Genomic DNA, 22,032 nt, shown 5'->3' on the forward strand with positions numbered 1-22,032 from the left:
TCTATCTAAACATCATCTATCCATCCATCCATCCATCCAAACCATCCAATATATCCAACATCCATCCCTCCACATATCTATCCAAGCATCATCCATCCACCCATCCAATATATCCAACATCTAGCCATCCATCCATCTACTACCAGTGGGTTTATGCTATGCTCAGATGAAAGTCAGTATTAATGACCTATGAGACGTCCCGTGACCTGCAGAACTCCCCTCCCCAATTGCCCACCCATCTTTGTCTCCCTCTACTCTTCTAGTTTCCTCTACTCTGGCCACACAGCTTGCCATGCTCTACTCCAGATAAGTCCTGCCTCAGCACCTTTATTCATGATGTTTCCTCTTCATGGAACACTTTATCCTTATGTGTCCCCCTGGCTTCCTCCCTTCCTTCTCCCACGTTTTTACTCAAATGTCACCTCCCCTGTCCTCCTTTCATCAAATGGCAACCCCTCTTCACCACTCTCTCTTATTTTGCTTCTTAACACATTTCCCCATCTCACAGACTCTGTATTACTTGTCTTTCTTGTTTTATCGTGTGTTCTCCATGCCCACCCCACAACCTCCCAGTGGAATGTAAATTCTACAATGAAGGGATTTTTGAAGTTTAGTTTATTGCTGTGTCCCAGAGAATCCCTGCCACACAGAACGTGTTTGATAAATATTTGTGGAATATAACTATCTGTATCTCTATCTATCTATCTAAGTAAGTGAAAGTCCGTCAGCTGTGTCTGACTCTTTGTGACCCCATGGACTATACAGTCCATGGAATTCTCTAGGCCAGAACACTGGAGTAGGTAGCCTTTCCCTTCTCCAGGGCATCTTCCCTGGAAGATGAGCATATATTCATTATATATATATATATTTTTTTTTATATATATATAAAATAGATAATCAACAAGGGCATACTCTGTAGCACAGAGAACTCTACTCAGTACTCTGTGATAACCTGTATGGGAATGAATCTGGAATAGAAGAGCTATATGAATATGTATAACTAAATCACTTTTGCTGTACTTCTGAAACTAACACCATGTAAATCAATTATATTCCAATATAACACATATTTTTAAAATTTGTTGAATAAATGAATTAAGATATGGAAGCAGCTCTGTGAAAGTTGCAGATTTTCCAGGACTTCCCTGATAGTCCAGTGGCTAAGACTCTGTGTTCCCAAAGCAGGGATCCCTGGGTTCAATCCCTCGTTAGGGAAATAGATCCCACATGCTGCAACTAAGATCCGGCTATGCTGCTGTGTTCATTGCTCAGTCATGTCTAATTCTTTGTGACCCCATGGACTGTAGCCCACCAGGCTCCTCCGCCCATGGAATTCTCCAGGCAAGAGTACAAGAGTGGATAGCCATTCCCTTCTCCAGGGGATCTTCCCGACACAGGGATTGAACCTGAATCTCCTGCACTGCAGGCAGATTCTTTACCATCTGAGCCACCTGGGAAGTCCTAAGATCCAGCAGAACCAAATAAATATTAAAAAAAAAAAGAGAGAGAGAGAATGTTTCAGATGTGCTTTTGGAGGGGAATTCAGCCGATCTGTGAGAGTTACTGCAGACTCAGGGCATCCCTTGTGCTCCCCAGGCTGAAACTGGAGTGAGAGTTAATATGCTACTTGTGCCCTCAGGAAGCGTCCTGAACTTTCCATGCATGCCGGCGACTTGGCTCTCAGTGACTCCTTGTCCTCCTTCGGAAAACCTGCGGGCAAGGGAGGGAAAAACTGAACACTTCACACATTGCATCTTCAAAGCACTTAATAAACGCTCAAGTCATTAATTCCCTCGGCTCTCTGGGAAGCGGATTTTATTGTTTCTCTTCTGGCAAAGGGGCAATGAGTGTGCTGGGGAATTCCGTCGTTTTCCCAGGACCATGGAACGAGCTGTGAGTGGTGCCAGAATGGCATTGGCATCCTCTGAGTTTCTGGCCGGGAGGCCTGCTGTCTCCCTGTGGTGGGCAGAGGAGCGGAATCAGATGGGAAGCAGGACAGACTGCCTTAGAGGGCGTCCTCCCATTTTCAGAGGATTATGGGAGCTGGGCGCCTGCGAGGTTGCACAGAAATGGGAATGTACCTGGGCCCATCTTTCCTCCAGGGTTCCAGATCTAAGTCAAGGCTTAAGTGTAAATTTTACAAAGCCCGAGTATATGAACTCTCCCAATACAGTGCGTGCATGCTACGTCACTTCAGTTGTGTCTGACTCTTTGCAACCCTGTGGACTGTAGCCCACCCGACTCCATCCATGGGGTTTTCCAGGCAAGAATACTGGAGCAAGTTGCCATGCCCTCCTCCAGGGGATCTTTCAGACCCAGGGATCGAACCTGCATCTCTTACATCTCCTGCATTGGCAGGCGGGTTCTTTACCACTTTATGACTTCTGCAACCTGGGAAGCCCGAATCCCAATGTAGACCATGACATGATGGGAACCAGATGCAGAACTGAATTTGTATGCCTGGCTCATCAGAGTCCCTCCATAGACATAACTCCTATAATCTAGGTTTTCCTTTATCTCTTCTCTAGCAGAATTTACCTGTCTGATTTCCCATACCATCAATACTCTACTCTCCGGGAGAATGGTTATCAAAGTACTCTATGTTAATAATATTGATGGCTGTTCCAGGAAATCCATATTCTTATAGGTATTATCTCCATGCTGATATTTTTCTATATATATGGACTAAAATTTGGGAGACCTGAGTTTTATTTTTATAAATAAAAGTCAAAATAGTTGTGGCATGTGGAATCTTATTTCCCTGACCTGGGATCAAACCCAGGCCCCCTACATTGGGACTGCAGAGTCTTAGCCACCAGACCACCAGGGAAGTCCTGAGATCTGAGTTTTAGGTTCTGCCACTAACTTGCCAGCTATCAAGGTGGGTCTTCCTTTCCCAGCTGTGGAATAAATAAGAGTAAAGAATATAAATACTCACTATGTGTATCATCCTACTTACTGCCCACAATTCCTGAGACAGGAACTATTTTTCTTCCAATTTTACAGATGAGGAAACTGAGGCACAGAGGGGTTGAGTGATTCATCTCAGACTCAGAGCTGGAAGGTATCAGAAATGGTATTTTAATCCAGGCCAGTCTTGGGTTCATAACACCTATAGTAAAGTGATTGATTTGAACCAGACATGGGGAAAGACGTCAGTGAAAAAGTCAGTTCCATTGTAGCTTGTATTAAAATAACTTTCCTCCCGAAATGTTGAGAAACACTGACATAAATACATGTAACAACTGTTTATAAGAATTGGAATGCACCAGCACAGAATTGGTGGAAATATGAAATGCTAGGGAGAAGCGAAGGAGATCCTTATCTTAGCCTTTTTCCTGAAGACTTTGGTTAATTCCATGGTTATTTATGGAATAGAAAATGAGCAGAAACTGGCCATCTTGCTGGGCTGAGGATTCAAGAGGTTAGACTTTTCAGACTTCCAAAGTGGCTGGAAGTTGAGAAGCATATTGTAGAAAGGAGGGAACCACAGAGACATGAACCCCAAATCTGATGGCTTCTCTTCATTTTACTACTACTCTAGTCTAAGCCATTGGTATTTTATAAAGACAATGACCACAGCCTCCTGTCTGGTCTTTGCGATTCCATCTCTCCTTTTCAGGTTTTCTCAGCATAGTGCAGCCAGAGGTCTCTTTAAATAAAAACAGGAATCTTGGGATTTCCCTGGTGATTCAGTGGTTAAGACTGCACTCCCAGTACAGAGGGCACAGGTTCGATCCCTGGTCTGGGAACTAAGATTCCACATGCTACGGCGCGGCCAAGTGAAACAAAACAAACCAACCATGAATCTTATTATATCCTTCTAATTGCCTCCCAGTATTCTTAGCCTATAATCCAAAGTCCTTGCCATGAACCACAAAGCACTGGATAATCCGACCACTGACTCACTGGCTCCTATCTCTCTTTCCTCGACCTTGACTCTGACTACTTTGCCTCCTTGCTATTTCTCAAATATGACTCCTCTCGTCCTCAACTAAACCATGTATTTGCCCTTCCTTTTCCTCCTAGCACTGTTCCCTCAGATTTTCCACATGGCTTCTTAATGGTCTCTGCTCAAATGTCACCTAATCATCAGAGAGACTATCTCTGGACAACTCTGCAAGAGGACCCTCCACCCCCACTCTATTCCTTTACTTGATTATTTTTTTTCCAGAGCCCTTATTCCTTTATATAATTGTTCCATAAATTTTCTATTGTTGCGTGAAAAAAAAATCACCACTAACTGAGTGGCTTAAAACAGCATACATTTAGGGACTTCCCTGACGGTCGAGTGGGCTTCCCTGGTGGCTCAGCCGGTAAAGAAGCCCTGGGTTGGGAAGATCTCCTGGAGAAGGGAATGGCTACCCACTCCAGTATTCTTGCCTGGAGAATCCCTTGGACAGAGGAGCCTGGTGGGCTACAGTCCATGGGGTCGCAAAGAGTTAGACACGACTGAGCGACTAACACTTTACTTCACTTCCCTGATGGTCCAGTGGCTAAGACTCTGCGCTCTCAGTGCAGGGGACTCAGGGTTCGATCATTGGTCAGGAAACTAGATCTCACACGTCACAACTGAGTGTTCGCATGCTGCAACTAAACATCCTACATGCTTCAAAGAAGACTGAAGATCTTGCCTGCCGCAACTGAGACCTGGCGCAGTCAGATAAATAAATATTTTTAAAAGCACACATTTATTAGTTCACCATTTCTTTGTGTCAAGAGTCTAGTCTTCTGCTTAGGGTCTCAAAAGGCTGCTATCAATGTGTTGTCTGGGCTGCATTCTCATCTGGGGGCTCAACTGGGTAAGGATCCACTTCCAAGCTCACTGAGGTTATCGGAATAATTAATTTCCTTGTAGTCATAGGGACGGAAGCCCTGGGATTATTACTCAGTGTCAGCTGGAGGCCACCCAGCTCCTAGAGGCTGCCTGTAAGTTCACTGACACGACTGCTCCCTTCATCACACCAGGCAGGACAGTCTTCAGAGTGAGTCAGCTAGCAAGATTGTTTTATGTGGATGCACAGAAATAACAGCCCGCCACCACTGCCGTATTTTACTGGCTAGAAGCAAGTCGTGGGACTTCCCTGGTGGTCCAGCGGTTAAGAATCTGTCTGCCAACGCAGGGGATGTGGGTTCCATCTCTGGTCTGGGGGGACCCCACGTGCTTCAGAGCAAATAAGCCCATGCACCATAACTATTGAGCCCACTTGCCTAGAACCTGTACTCCTCAACAAGAGAAGTGACTGCTAGAAGTCTGCGCACGGTAAGGAAGAGTAGCCCCCGCTCTGTAACTAGAGGAAGCCCACACACAGCAATGAAGACCCAGCACAGCCATAAATAAAACAAATGAACTTTTTAAAAAAAACTAAAAGAAAGAGAAAAAAAAAAAAAAAAAGCAGTCCCAAGTCCTATTCATACTAAAGGGGAGGGAATTATGCAAAGCTGTGAACACTGAGTGGCAGGAACGATGGAAGGGGGAACCTGTCCATCACAATGATATTCTATATTTCTTCATTTATTGGTATATTATATGTCCCACTAGTTAGGAACCTCCAAGAGTACACGACTTTATGTGTCTTGTTGGTGACTCTATCTCCAGCACCTGGAAACATTATTGGCACACAGTAAGTGCTTAAAATATATTTCTTGACTGAATAAATGAAATAAAGAAGTTCACCAGCTGTCTTGTAAAATGCAGTTTCCCAAGAAAACCAGCTTTTGGTTAATTAAGAGCTGTCATTCAAAATGGCTAGAATCAGCAGATCTCACAAGCATATTCTGTTTTTTAATGTATCTGCTCCAAGACACCAGAGAAAACATGCCCATCGTTAGTCTGGTTGGGTGTTGGAGAACTGCTTGGTGTGGAAGAGGGTGTGTGTATGAGGCTTTGTCCTCGGTTGGGATAAGTCAACCTCAGAGTCATCCGAAAGCTAATCACGGGGGCTGGTTTTGGCATCGGAATGGCCTTTTCTCACTGTGACCTTTGTGATTAATACACCAGATTCATAAATACACATATGCATTATCCACATATCCATTTTTATATCAATAGAAAATGCATTCCAGATGTGTGTTGGAGGTGATAGGCTTTGTGCTGCTGACTTTTTATTTTCTGTTAGGTCTCAGCCCGGCCAGGCACACAGCCTATTGTTTTTATATCAAAAAAGGCAGGTCGTACCTGCTTAATAAGTCGAAGGAATTCGCCGCAACCTGGGGGAACTGTAGGAATGTGGTTTTCAGATCCGATTAGAGAGATGTGGCCAGGTCCCCAGGGTTCTCAGGTTCAGCTGCCTCAGCCTACAATGTCATTCATTGTCTCCCAGGCCTTGTGCTAAAAGATCCCGGTTTTTGCCACCTTTCTTTTGTAGCCTATGTGTGCAGCCCCAGAGTACACCAAGAGGGGAATTTACCACTGAGCTTTCTATTAGCTTTCTTGTTGTTCAGTTGCTGAGTCATGTCTGGCTCTTTGTGACTCTGTGGATTGCAGAACGCCAGGCTTCCCTGTCCTTAACCATGTCCCGGAGCTTGCTCAAACTCATGTCCATTGAGTTGGTGATGCCATCCAGCTATCTCATCCCTGGTTGCCCTCTTCTCCTCCTGCCCTCAATCTTTCCCAGCCAATGAGTTGGCTCGTTGCATCAGGTGGCCAAAGGATTGGAGCTTCAGCATCAGTCCTTCCAATGAATATTCAGGGTTAACTTTCTAGTCGTCAATTGTTTCCATCAATGTTCTTTGTGATGGCTCTTGTAGGGTTTTAGAAAAGGGAAGAGAAGTTCAAATCTCCCTCAAAGTTGAGGAGTCTTTACTTTTTGACTTTGGGAGTGGCAGAGAGCTCTCTGGAGCATGCACTTTAGGGTCAGAATCTTGATCTGGCCGTTCACTAGCTGTGCGACCTCTGGCAAGCCCCTTGACCTCTCTGAGCCTCTGATGGCTCTTCTGTATATTGTAGATCTTAACACTTCATATCTCTTGGTTTATTTACTTTTTTAAAATTTGTGGCTGCTCTAGATCTTCGTTGAGGCACGTGGGCATCTTTAGTGGTATCACACAAGCTTAGTTGTGGTACACGGGATCTTAGTTCCCTGGCCAGGGATCGAACCCAGGCCCCCTGCAATGAGAGCACAGAGTCTTATCCACTGGGCCACCAGGGAAGCCCCACTCTTGGCTTTTTTTGAAAATGAAATGAGATGATGGCCTGGAAAACTCTTAGCACAGGGTCTGGTACATAGCAAACTCCTAATAAGGGCTAATATTATTACAACTACTATCAATATTATTATAATTTAACTTAAACCTGGACCCTGCTCTGATTTCCCTATGCAGGTTTGTTGGTTTAGAAGTGAGTGTGAGCAAAATGCATTCTGGAAGTGCTCCCTTAAATTTTCTCTTGAAACATCCCTGTTCAGAGCCCTGGAAACAAAGACCATGTCCTAATATTCTGGAGCCACATTAGTGACTTTGAACTCTAGGTACATTTATTATTATTTTTTTTCTTTTCTCTTTGGAAGGGCCCTGCTGATTTAGGGCAGCCCCAGATCAGAGGTGTAAAGTGAAATCCTGGGCTCTGGAGCCAAAGTTGACTCAAGTTTTCCCTTTGATGTGTGCCTTTCTCCTTGCGCTGGGTGGACCCCAGCTGGACACACGCTAGGCACTCAATTAACATGTGTTGAGTGAGTGGCTGGAGGAGAGGGCGCTTAGCCAGTAGTCATCCTTGAGGAAGTAATAATATGCTAATGACATTGACACTCATATGCATCATTTTCCTGGTGCTTGGGTCTTTCCACAGCCTGGCTGCTCTGTATGGGTCTCTCATTTACTCCTCACGGAATATTCTATGAGGGGGACGCAATGATGCCTTCTTAAGAGATCAGAATATTGAGATTTACCCTAACATCCCCTGATGGTAAGGGACTGAGCCTGGATTCAAACCCAGGGGTCTGATTAAAGAGCTCTTGGAGACTTCTCTGGTGGTCCAGTGGTTAGGACACCACACTTCCAAGGGGATTTGGTCTCTGGTTGGGGATGAGACAGCAAAAGAGACACTGATGTATAGAACAGTCTTATGGACTCTGTTGCAGAGGGAGAGGGTGGGAAGATTTGGGAGAATGGCATTGAAACATGTATAATATCATATATGAAATGAGTTGCCAGTCCAGGTTCGATGCACGATACTGGATGCTTGGGGCTAGTGCACTGGGACGACCCAGAGGGATGGTATGGGGAGGGAGGACGGAGGAGGGTTCAGGATGGGGAACACATGTATACCTGTGGCAGATTCATTTTGATATTTGGCAAAACTAATACAATTTGTAAAGTTAAAAAAAAAAAAGATTCCACGTGTAACATGGAATGTGCTACATAAGATTCCATATGTAGTGTGGTCAAAGAAAAGAAAAAAAGCTTTTTTTTTTAACCTCTGTGTGCCATGTCATAGGCCCCCTGACACAGCTGTCCAAACGTTTGAGCTTTGAGCTGGCCTCGTGTTGAAGTTCCCAAGGAGGTACTGTGCTTCCTTTCAGTCTGGAATGATCCATGTAGAAACATGCAACCAGAACAGCAACGTTTCAATCCTCTCTCTTTTACATAAAGGGAACAGATTAAAACAGATCATGCTCTTAAGGAATTCTGCCAAACCTTTAAAAAGAATGAGACAGATTTGAATCATTGAACAAGTGTATAGGTGATGTATCTGTGTTTCTATATACAAAGGAAAAAAGTTCTGTAAGAGACATAGTTGCCTATTTAAGAGATGGTTAGATTTTATGTGTATAATTTTAGTTTAAAAATTATACTTATTTCATTTAGCTTATGTATATTTTTAAATGAAACAAGAAATCAGAGCATATTAAAGGGTATACAGTAAAGATGCCTTTCTTCCCTTGTCCAGAGAGACCAGGTCCCCCAAGAAGCGAGCAAAGCTTTCAATTCCTTGTGTGTCTTTTTAGAAAAAATTAATTATCAGAGGCTTCGATTAGGAGGAGGGGAATTTTCCTTCTCATGCATATCTGTTTTGCATCCATTGTTGAAGCCTTTGATAACAAGCTTGGTATAAAGAAAATTAAGGTGATAAATAGCAATCATTTTGCTGAGGGTACAGGTTCAATCCCTGATCAGGAACTAAGATCCTGAAAGCCCAAGACATGCTGCACACACAGGAAAACAAAACAAAAGTAATCATTGAAGGACACAAATACTCCCCTTTCAACCTTATATCCCCGCTTCAGAAATAGATGCTCAGAAACAATCCTTTACCTGGGATATCTAGCTGTGTTCTCTGGTTCTCCAGGAGGTATGACAGTTGATCCTTCAACTCCAACAGAGGAGAAGATGGTGGGGAGGCCTTTGATCTCTGGTCCCATCACCTTGATATTTCTCCATGGCAACCACCCTGCCTCAAGTTATGGAGAATGGTCCCATTGTTCCACTATCCCCATCTTCATTCCACCTTAATTACTAGTGGGGTTCACTTCGTTATTGGAGATTTGGTTGTTGGAATCGAACTCTCAATAGTGATTGAATTTTATTGTTAATCTTGCCCTTTCTCTATCTACCTACCTACCTAACTTGCTATCCATCAATCCATTTATCCATCCATTCACTTCTCTGACTATTCATCCATCCATCTACCCATCCATCCATCCTTCTTATTATCTGTCTGTCTATCTATCTACCTAACTTTCTATCCATCCATCCAATCCACCCATCCACCATTCTTTCTTTTCATCTATCTAATGATCTATCCATCCATCTATCTTCTGATTCGCTGACCTTTCTCCATGACATCTGCACCTGATGACTGTCTGTCTCCATTGGTCACATCCTCTCCTGATTTTTCTCACCCCTAAACCTTTGTCTGTGCTGTTCCCACTGCCTTGAGTGCCTCTTCCTGTCCCCTCACCTCTGGTTAACCCTGCTGAGATGTTACTCTCTCCAGGATTCTTACTTCATTCACCAAACCATCCACCCTAGTGGCTTCCATACCTTAGTATTTATCACATTGTATGGCAATCGTCCATTGCCTTACCTGTAACCCCTCCCCCAGAACCTGAGCACCTGGAGAACCGGACCTGTGTTCTGTCCAGTGTTAACTCTTTCGTGGAGTGCATTGTCAACATAGAGGAGATCTGTGGACACATTCATGTACCACATTTATTGAGCAGCCACTCTGTGTCAGGCATTATAGTCACAAACCAAACGAGAGGATTCTTACCCTCAGAGAGCTTCTGTTCTAATGTGAGTGGCTGAACGGACACTGGGCTCTAGAATGCAGTGTGGAACGTCTTGTGGTGGTCCAGGCACCGCTGGCATTCCCATCTCTGTGCGTTTGGACGTCCTCTTCCCATGCTTCCAGCACACTTTCTCTCCTGTCTGCTTAACTCCCACACCAAGGCTGGGGCGGAAATCACTGTGGTAGGTCCCTATGTCGGTGATCCTCTCGTACCTTGAAAATTCCATCAAAGCAGGGTCTTGGGCGTGTGGGCACCTTTCACAACATCGGCCCCCAGGGAACCAGGAGACTGTCTCTCACTTTCCCTCCAGCAGCTTTAGGATCCAGGTCCAGGCTGGGCAGATGAGAAGGCCTTTAGCAAACATACACTAGAGGAGGAGAGGAATCATGTTCTCAGTCTCTCTGCTCCTGGCCGAGGAAGGATTGTGTTTTTGGGGCCCTTTTGCACAATTCTGATCTCATCCTCTGCTTGACGATGTGATTACTTTAACTTTCAGAGACTGTTGGGCGAGGCCTGGCCGGGCGCTCTGCGATTATCCAGAAACGTATTTCTAGAGAAGTGCCAAGTGACCTGCTGGAACTTGCAGGGTCCAGCGATGTTAAATAACATGTACTTTGTTTATTAACAACATTGATGGATTCTTCTGTTAAAAGAGCCATTCCTTTCCCACATAGAGAATGTTTAAATGAAGTTTTGTCCAAAAAACAAACATTTATGCCATAGATGCACAACTGGAAATTTTTTTGTGGGGTAAGGGGGATTTATCCAGGCTTAAGGAGAAGTTGGAGATGGGTATTGAACAGGGAAACAGAAGAGAAAGAGAAAAATCTGGACAGGCTGCCTTCCTCCCTGGTTAGGGCTTGGAAAGATCCTGTCTGTGGCTATAATATTTTGCCCAATTGGGTCTGGTGAAGTCCCAGTTGGCTCTTCAGCAGAGTGACTGTGTTTCTGAAAAGGGGCATTCTGCCTAGAATGCATGGCTCCTAACTTCTGTTCCAGTTGTTGTTTCTCTACCCATATGGTCTCTCAACCCAAGGGCATGATTCTAGACATTGCTCTTTTTTTTGAATCAAAGATGGTGGTGGAAAAAAAAAGTTCGTTTTCTGAGAGTCACAGGTAAGCTTGCTGGACTCCTCTTGTGTGCTCTATAAAATTAAATCTAGTACAGGAGTAGCCAACTCAAAAAAGTTCTAGGGCTGGGCAGGTAGCACAAAGGAGTGATGCTGATCAAAGGTGCATCAGATGGACTGGCAGGAAACAGAAGATGCTTTCCAGCTGGGTCATCTGATGGAAGCTTCCTCAAGGGACTGCTTACAGGTGTCCGGGAAGGATGAAGGCAACTAAAGAGGTAGAAGAAAACCAAGAAGAATAGTAAGAGACTTCCCTGGCGATCCAGTGGTTAAGACTGTGCTCCCAGTGTGGGGGGCTTGAATTCAATCCCTGATCAGGGAACTGGATCCCACATGCAACATCTAAGACCAGGCACAGCCAAATAAATAAATGAAAAAAAAAGAAGATTGGTGAGGTACTCTGAGACTAGTAACATATGGGGGCACCTACCTCCCCTAGGCTGAAAGAGAAGTTACTGAAGACGGTGATTCTATGGAAGAGGCCCTCAGAGGACTGGAGCCCTGACCTTGGGTAGAGTCTAGTGCAGGGCAGTCTAGATCATGGGTAGAGTGGAGTCTAGTCTAGTGTAGTCCACCTTCTGAGACTTTTTGACACCACAGGGAGGTATATATGGGGGAGTATATACCACAGGTTCTCCACACCGATATTTCTTCCCCACTTCTCCTGTTGGCTAAGTCTAACTTGAAGCCAAAGAAGGGACCCACACAGATCCATCAAGATCCATCTCCAGGGGCACAGAGTAGGGTGGGGAAGGGTGGAGAGTGACTGTAAAGGGACAGATGAAAGATCCTGAAGATGGTACTCAGGATATTTCATTTCCGAAGAAAAAATGGATACCCTTTTCCCTGTAAATCATGGCCTGCTTTGCTCACCTTAATTTCTCCCATTCTCTGAAAGGGTAACGACAACAACATCAACAATAACAAACCAGCATCCACCAAGGGACCTCCCTGGTAGTCCAGTGGTTAATACTGTGTTTCCTCCTCAGAGGGCGCAGGTGCGGTCCCTGGTCAGGGGACTAAAACCCTGCGTGCCGTGCAGCAAAGCCAAGCAGAGCACAACAACAACAGAAACCAGACCAACCAACCAGACAAGCAAGAAACAGAAAGACAAAGCCACTCGAAATATCCACAGACCACCCCCTAGAGAGTCATGAGGATTAAATGAATCAATTCATATAATGAGCTTAGAATATTTCATTATTATTTAGTCCCTCAGTCATGTCTCACTCTTTCGTGACCCCATGGACGGTAGCCTGTCAGGCTCCTCTGTCCATGGGATTTCCAAGGAAGAATACTGGAATGGACTGCCATTGCCTTCTCCAGGGGATCTTCCTGACCTAGGGATTGAACCCAGAGAATCCTTAGTGGGTGGCTTCTTTACCACTGAACCATCTGGGAAGCCCTCAAGTAAGTGTTAAGTTTTGTTTTGTTGTTACGCCACCCTGATCCTTCTTTGTTTCTCTACTTTTGAAAGAGAGGTGGGTGTGAGATCTATTTTCCAGTCCCTTTAATTCTTCTGTAAGTAAAACAACCCAGAGAAGTCAATGGTAAAGAGCACCAGCCTCTGAGGAACAATGTAAGGAGACACCAGGGAGTGGTGGGGACTGTGGCAAAGTTCAGCATCTCTTCTCAAGGGACCACCCACCGCTCAGCTCCAGCCAAGATAACCTCATAGGGATGTAGGCTGAGGTTGCCAGAACTTTCAAGGTTTCAAGAAAAGCTGAAAAACTGAAATTTTTCTGTGAAAGTGTCTGATTTTTCAGTGCTGGCGAGCAATTGAAAATTGTAAAAAAATATGTCGTCTGCGCCAACTGTCTGTGAGCCAAGTAAAACAGGTCTGGGGGCTGGATCCGGCTTACATGTAGCCAGTTGCGGTCTTCTGCTAAGTTTACGCCCCACGGACCCGAGGAAGCTGTTGGCTTCTCCAGGGAGCAGGAGCGTGACCTTGACTCTGGGCAGAAGGCTCTTTAGTGAGGTCTGAACTGAAAGCTCAGAGATAAGACTAAAGCATCCTGGACCTAAACCATAAGAGCTGGAAGGATGCAGAGGAAGGGACGACATTTAGCGGGTGGCAAGGGCGGGGTGGGGTTTTTCAAGAAAGGGACTCGCGGGCTGGATTTTACTGGAAGCCTGAACAGTTTTGGTACCACATTCTTGCGCCAACTTCTGGTTTCATCTAGATGACTCGGTGGAGTCATTTTCATTCTGTTCAGTTTTTTATTTTTTTTCAAATGTCCTTGTGGGGGCAAGGAGAGTTAAAATCCAACTCCGCGATATTACATAAATCAAGGAATTAGCATCAGCACGCATCCCCTGACTCTTCTCCGGAGAAACTGGGCTGCAGGCGAGGCTGCCCCATGCTTCGAAGCTGTTCGACTTAATACACCCCTGGAGTGGGTTCAAGCTCTCTTCCTGCTTCCTTCCCTTAAAAGAAGAAGAAGAAGAAAAAAATGCCGTTTTGAATTCCTCATCTTTGGAGAGAGATGGGAGCACACAGTTGTGCATAGAAACCCTCTCCCTGCACACACATCTGTTATACACATTGCCACGGTGTACTCTGCTTGTTCAACAATGAACAAAATGATTTCCTCTCATTACTTCCCGTGTTGCTTCAAAACCGCACTCGGAAAACTAAAACCACCGAGGGGAGCTCAGCCAATCAAACCTCCTCGCTGGCCCCAGTTTAGGGGCTTGGGGGTGGCGGGCAAGGGGGAGGCAAGGGGGTGCAGGGAGCTGAGGTAACCTGTGGACGAGGGAACAGAGCCGTAGTTGTGACGGATCGCTGTTGCTTCCTGTGTGTCTTTTTGTGTGTCTGTGTGTGTGGGTCCGTGTATATGTCTATACAAATGTCTGTGGGGCTGTCTGGGTGTCTGTCTGTCTGATTATCTATTTGTTGTGTCAATTTATGTGTCACGTGTCAATTTATTTTATTTTATTACTGTTTTCCAACTTTATTGAGATATTATTGACATGTGCTCCGTGTTAGTTTAAGGTGTACCATGTGACGATTTGATGCTTGGGTGTATTGGGAAATGATTACCACACCAAGGTTAGTTGGCACCTCCATCTCCTCATATAATTGCCTTTTTTTTTTTTTTTAAATGTGTGATGATTAACACTTAAGATCCACTCTCCTAACAACTTTCAAGTATGTAATACAGCAGTGTTTTGTTTTGTTCTGTTTTTGGCCATGCCACTCGGCATGCAGGATCTTAGTTCCCCGCCCAGGGATTGAACCTGTGCCCCCTGCATTGAGAGGAAGTCTCAGTATAATAGAGTATTGTTAAGTATAGTCACTGTGCTGTACATTAGATCTTCAGGATAGACCCACTCGTTCCTCTGCACGTGATGTATCCCTCTGAGGAATAAGGTCGTTTTGTGGTGGTTCAGACGGTAAAGAATCCACGTGCAATGTGGGAGACCTGTGTTTGATCCCTGGGTTGGGGAGATCCCCTGGAGGAGGTCACAGTAACCCACTCCAGTATTCTTGCCTGGAGAATCCCCAGGGCCAGAGAAGCCTGGTAGGCCACAGTCCATGGGGTCGCAAAGAGCTGGACACGACTGAGTGACTTAGCACAGCACCACAGCAGTGAATGAAGAAATGGAGGCTCAGAATGGCTAAGATGTTCGTCTAAGGTCACACGGCTAGTAAGCCATAAACATGGGATGCTAACATGGGTCCCTCTGGCTTCAGGGACAATACTTATTACCACTACAGTTTTGCTGTGGTAGGTATGTGGGTTCTAAGGGACTGTGGAAGGGACTAAGTATGAATAGAAATGAGGTAGTCTTGGCTGAAAAATGAGGACTCTGGCTGTGGGCGAGGTCCTATGAGAACTCCGGCATGTCCAGTACTCAAGCGACAGTGAAAGAAGACCAAGTGAGAGGAAGGCCCTTAGAGGCTGCTTGTGTATATCCTTAGAACATTAGAGACTTTCCCCTCTCTTTTCCAGAATGCACCATGACATCTGCCATCTTGTTATGCTTTTAAGGATTATGGAGCTGGGAGTAGGAGCATGTGGAGACTCAAGGCAGCTGGAAGCCTCAGTGAATTTTGATATCTTTTTTTTTTTGACCACAATGAGAGGCACGTGGATCTTAGTTCCCAGACCAGGGATTGAATCCATGCTCCCTGTAGTGATAGCATGGATTCGTAACTGCTGGACTGCCAGGCAAGTCTCATTCTGATAGAATTTCGTCTGTCTCTCCAGGGGACAAACCACAGTGTTCACTTAGGTAGACAGATCTGTATTTCTTACGAAGCACCAGGAATTAGGCAACAATTTCTTGCTTAGGCCTGAAAGGTTTTGAAATGGTAATCTGCACTTTAGGCAGGGCTTGAAGCTACTTGAGGTGGCGAGCCTCCCATCCCTGGAGGGATACAAGCAGAGGCTGCACTGCTTTGTGGAAGGGAGTCTTCTATTGGGTTAGAGAATGAACTGAATGATCTTTGAAGTTCTTTTCAATGCCTGATTCCAAGTTTCAGAGACATTAAGGAGTTGGCTATATTCTGGGCAAAGCAACTGAAATATATGAGTATCTAGAAGACTCTTGAGAGTCCCTTGGACTGCAAGGAAATCCAACCAGTCCATTCTGAAGGAGATCAGCCCTGGGATTTCTTTGGAAGGAATGATGCTAAAGCTGAAACTCCAGTACTTTGGCCACCTCATGTGAAGAGTTGACTCATTGGAAACAACTCTGATGCTGGGAGGGATTGGGGGCAGGAGGAGAAGGGGACGACAGAGGATGAGATGGCTGGATGGCATCACTGACTCCATGGACGTGAGTCTGAGTGAACTCCGGGAGTTGGTGATGGACAGGGAGGCCTGGCGTGCTGCGATTCATGGGGTCGCAAAGAGTTGGACACGACTGATCGACTGAACTGAACCTAACTGAACCACTCCCTCTGGGGCTTAACCTCTCAAGAATCATTTGGCAGGGTGTATTTATTTATTTATTTGGGCTTCTCTGGTGGCTTAGATGGTAAAGAATCTGCCTGAAATGCAGGGTTGGTCTGAAGAATTCATAGACAGAGGAGCCTTGCGGGCTATAGTCCATGCGCTCACAAAGAGTCAGACAGGACTGAAGGACTAAGTACACACACACACACACACACACACACACACACACACACACACACACATTTATTTATTTATTACCTTGAATTTCAGTCATTCCTTTTTTTGGTCTAAACTCAGGCACAGAAGTTGGCGTATTCAATTGATGAGAAATGTGATTTGCAGGGATACTACAGTGGAGTGGTTTTGAGGTCAAGTTAAAATCCTGCCATACCATTTGCTGGCTGGGTGACCTTGAGCAACTGACTAAACATTTCTGAACCTCTATTTTCCCATCCGTAAAATGGGGTCAGTAATAGAAACTACTCCATAGTATCGACTTGATGGTTGAACGAGATCTGCCCTGTAAAAGCCTCTTCACAGTGCTTGATATACAAAGTAAGTGCTTCATACATACATAAAATATTATTATTATTTATTCAATAGATATTAACTGAAAACCAGTTAGCTGTCAAACCTAGCAACATGTAGAAAGGAAAAAAGATCCTTCTGCTGTTGCAGAAAACCCTTATCTTCCTACACTAAGGTGGATCAACATGGACAGGAAATTCAAGACAACACGTACCTCCTTCCTCTCAATTTTCAAAAAGTCTTCCCACGAGGTCACATTTGGATGAAATCCAAGGCTTGGGTGATGCTTGGACCTTGATTTTTATCAGAATCGGCTTTTCCCAACTAGACTGCACTTGCCGTTGATATAGAATATGGTGTTATTTATTACTTGTTGAATACCCACAGTCTGTTCAGCCCTTTACAAGAGATAAAGAAGATAAGTCCTGGGCCCCCCAGGGGTTTGCGATTCAAGTTCCTCAGTCTCAAAGTGCACCAGCTCAGAAGGACTTTGGATGCCCTCGGCACATTGACTCTGAAGTCATTTATTCCTCCCATAAAGAAGATGATTAAGTGAGAGGCTGAGCTTGGATCTTTGCAGAGTTCTTCTAGATAGAAAAACACAGTAACAGCAGATGCTATTAAAAATTAATTAAAAAAAAACCCTCTTTTTAAACTCAAAACCCTGGAAGAGGAAGTCATCACAAATCATGGAACAGAGGTGGTTTTGATTTCCTGTCCTCCTTTATAAGTCTCCAACTTTTTTTTTCAAGTCTCCAACTTTAAAACTTTACCATCCAGACTGTTTACCATGTGGAGGAGGGGAAGGGAGGATGACAGTTTTTTTTAAAGGTGGAGAAAGAAATACAAATGGATGCTGTTTTGCCTGGAAGTTTGGCACATTTATGGACATTCTTTCGGTTCCAGCAAAATATGCCAAGATCCTATTAAATTAAACCCTGGTTCTCTCACTGTGGTCCTTGCTCAGTGAAATCATGAACTTACGTCCATAAAATACCATGAGTTCATCACTGTTGTCTCCAGAAGGGAGCCCAATTCCCATGGACCCAATGAAAGAAGAGTCTGGATGTTTGGTAGCAAGGTAGTGAACTTGCTCCCATGTTGGTCGATTCTGTCCAGAGTTGCAGGGAACTTACACAGATGTGAAATGTGAAGAGGTTTGTCTGAAATGGGAGCTTCTTATCGTGATGTTGCTCCAGTCCCTCATCCCAGAGAGAAATTTAGGAATTACTCTGGACTCTTAATCGCTCATTAATTCCATCAATCACATCATGGCACTCTACATTCCAGGTAGCTCTCTAATCCAGTCTGCTTACACCCTGGTCCAGGCCACCATCGTCTTTTTCTTTTTTTGGGTGAGGGGTGGTTGAAGGACTTTTATTTATTATTGAAGTATAGTTGATTTATAATGTTTTAGGTGCATAGCAAAGTGATTCAGTTATATATATATATATATATATATATATATACATATATACATATATATATATATATATACATATGTAACTTTCCAGATCCTTTTCCATTATAGACTATTACAAGAAATTGAATCTAGTTTCCTCTGCTATACAGTAGGTCTCTGTTTATTTGTTTTATATATAGTAGTGTTCATTGGAAGGACTGATGCTGATGCTGAAGCTCCAATACTTTGGCCACCTGATGCAAAGAGCCAACTCACTAGAAAAGACCCTAATGCTGGGAAAGATTGAGGGCAGAAGGAGAAGGGGCTGACAGAGGATGAGATGGTTGGCTGGCATCACAGACTCAATGGATATGAGTTTGAGCAAACTCTGGGAGACAGTGAAGGACAGGGAAGCCTGGCGTGCTGCAGTCCATGGAGTCGCAAAGAGTCAGACACGACTGAATGAGTGAACAGCAACAACATATATGTCTATCTGTTAATCCCCAATTCCCAACTTATCTCCCACCTTCCCCTTTTGGCAACCATAAATGTGTCTTCTATGTCTGCATCATTGTCTTTTATCTAGAAGACAGATAATTTCCTAACTAGCCTTCTTTTCTTGCTGCTTTGTTTAGATTCTCTCTCCCTTTTTTTTCATTCATTCTGTCTTTAAAAAAAAAGTATTATTTGTTTATTTGGCTGAGCTGGATCTTAGGTGTGGCACTGGGGATCTTTAGTTGTGGCTTTCAGACTCAGTTGTGACATGCAGGATCTTAGTTCCCCAACCAGAGATTGAACCCATGCCCTCTGCATTGGGAGTACAGAATCTTAACCACTGGACCACCGGGGAAATCCCTCTCTGACCCTCTGAACACAAAGTTAGGATTAGGGTTAGTTGATACGTAAGTGGAAATGTTTGTGATGCCTTGGGAAGACTAAGAAAGTTGACAACTGCTAAGCATACTGTTTTGTTCCCCGCCTTACCCCTCCATCAACCCAACTCCCTCATTTCTGCACCTGTAATCTAGTCAAGGCTATGGTTTATCCTGTGGTCATGTATGGATGTGAGAGTTGGACTGTGAAGAAGGCTGAGCTCCAAAGAATTGATGCTTTTGAACTGTGGTGTTGGAGAAGACTCTTGAGAGTCCCTTGGACTGCAAGGAGATCCAACCAGTCCATTCTGAGGGAGATCAGCCCTGGGATTTCTTTGGAAGGAATGATGCTAAAGCTGAAACTCCAGTACTTTGGCCACCTCATGCGAAGAGTTGACTCATTGGAAAAGACTCTGATGCTGGGAGGGATTGGGGGCAAGAGGAGAAGGGGACGACAGAGGATGAGATGGCTGGATGGCATCACTGACTCGATGGACGTGAGTTTGGGTGAATTCTGGGAGTTGGTGATGGACAGGGGAGGCCTGGCGTGCTGCGATTCATGGGGTCGCAAAGAGTCGGACACGACTGAGCAACTGAACTGAACTGAATCTGGAATGTTTATGTGATGGCTAGAGCTCCAGCAGCTCCTTTAAACCATGAGATAACTTGGAAATGGAGGACAAAGAGAGAAGGAGCATGTCTCTGCCTCCCTGAAATTTTGATGGAATTGCCATATTTCCCTGATTGCCCACTTCAGGGATTCTTTGATGAGAAGAAAAAGTGAAATCTTAAATGTTTAAGTGACCGTAGTTGGGCTTAAATACCTAGCTAATATACTTTGACATCTTATTTCCTTTGACTTATCTCTCTTTCTATCCCCCAACGTGGACCTCTTGTTTTGGAAAGACCGATCTAAGCACATCCTTTTGTGATAATTTTCCCAGACTTTCATCTTGGTCTGATGCTGTATCTGAGCTCTGATGTTGCAGTGCACCTGTGCCCAAGATTTATTTTCATTTCCTTAATCTAACTTAATTTTTCAGTTTGACACCTGCCTTCTATCTTTCTTCTGGAACACACTTAGAGCTTGGAGAAAGGAGTATTGATACTATTTTTAGAATGGGAACCAAATTCCCTTCTTTTTGACCTTTATCTGTTCATTTATCTGCGAGAAGCTTATTAACTTCCATTGTGTGCTAGGAACTGTGCCAAGCACAGTCCTCCAGGGGTTTGTATTCTAATACCCTGAACAACATTATAATCATTTCTTTTGCTTAAAAATTTCTAATTATTGACATATCATCTAGCGATCATCAACTTTCTGTCTGTCTATCCATCTGTCTATTAAGACACTACATGTAGTAAAAGGGAGGTTTCAAACTAGAAATATATTTTAAACCAAAAACATAAATGACAAGATGATTTAGGCAGAGGTTGGCAAACTAGGTCCCATGACCCGGGTTCAGCCCCACCACCTGTCTTTGTAAGTCTTGAGAACTAAGAATGCTTTTTATGGGTTTCAGTGGTTGAAAATTGTTTTTGAAACAGCAAGAGCAAAAGAAGGTTAATATTTTGCAGCACATGAAATTTATATGAAATTTAAATTGCCATGTTATTAATGAAGTTTTATTGAGATACAGTCACATTTATTCATTTTAGGTATTGTCCTTGGCTGCTTTTGCACTGCAATGGCAGAGCTGAGTAGTCGTGACAAAGACCACAGGACCCATGAAGATGAAAATATTTACTCTCTGACCCTTTACAGGAAAATTTTGATGGCCCCTGATTTAATGGAATCCCTTCCTGTCAAATTAAGTGAGAAAATAATCACAGGATTTGGCAAAGTCACTAAGATGCCTGGTGATCTGTTGTTAGGGATTTTCATAGTAAGTTTTCCTCTCATCCTTTGATTTTCCGCTTCCAACTTAAAACTTCCTAAGAAGCAATTCGGTGAGACCATGGTTCCTAGAACATTCACCTGGAAAAATTGAAGAGACCTTCAAGGTGAGATATAATTCTCTCCAGGGTTGGGGAGGAGAAATGGCTGCAGGGACTCAAGGACTTACCGGCTTTCATCTTCTTTTCCTATAACCCAGGTTGCTCAAGCAAATCTTTGGGTTCACCAAGGTTGATGAGTTCACCAACAATGGGAATATCTGATTGCTCAGTTCTAGGAGTGGGCCACAGAGGAAAGCCAGCCCTTGGTCAGCACAGCATGTACAGGCTCCTAGGGCAGCCTCAGAGGCTAAGTGTTGCAAGCACACTAGATATTTGCAAAGTCAAAGTCCCCAATCCTAGCTTCGTTCCAAAGGAACTCGGTGTTTTTTCACTGTAATTGAAGTTGATTCGTGTTATATTTACCCTCTAAGGTCAGGGAGACCTGGATTCGACATCAATCCATCTGCTCTTCCCCTAAGTGTTTCTAATCCCTCCTCCATGGTGTAAATGGTTGATGATTTCTTCATCCTTTTCTCTTCCCAATTTTGTTCCTGTCACTGGGCCAACTCAGAGTAAACCTTCCCTAAGCATATGATATTCTTATTCATCAGGTCTGCCCCTGGGTGAAATCAGCCAGTTTCTTTCATTTTTAATTGCTGTCATTATTTTGGTAACATTGTGCACTAGTAGAATCTATCACCTAGCATTTTTTTTTTTTTTTTCCCTTGAAGAATGGCATTCCTCGAATCTAGTAAAACCAATGAATGGTTGGTACCCATCTCAGTTAATTAGTTTTCTTGGAACAATCTGTGTATGTCAAAGGAGGGAGAGAGCTGGGTAGGGGATACTTTGAGAGGATGGTGGAGTGTGACACGTTTGCATTGTATTATTTATTACAATGGGAGTTCTGAGCTTTCCTGGTGGCTCAGTGTTAAAGAATCCACCTGCCAATGCAGGAGACTGGGGTTCGATCCTCGGTCCAGGAAGATCCCACATGCCAAGAAGCCACTAAGCCCATGCACCACAACT

The sequence above is a fragment of the Bos indicus x Bos taurus genome, chromosome 17 (assembly GCF_003369695.1).
Source record: "Bos indicus x Bos taurus breed Angus x Brahman F1 hybrid chromosome 17, Bos_hybrid_MaternalHap_v2.0, whole genome shotgun sequence".
In the NCBI taxonomy this organism is placed as follows: domain Eukaryota; kingdom Metazoa; phylum Chordata; class Mammalia; order Artiodactyla; family Bovidae; genus Bos; species Bos indicus x Bos taurus.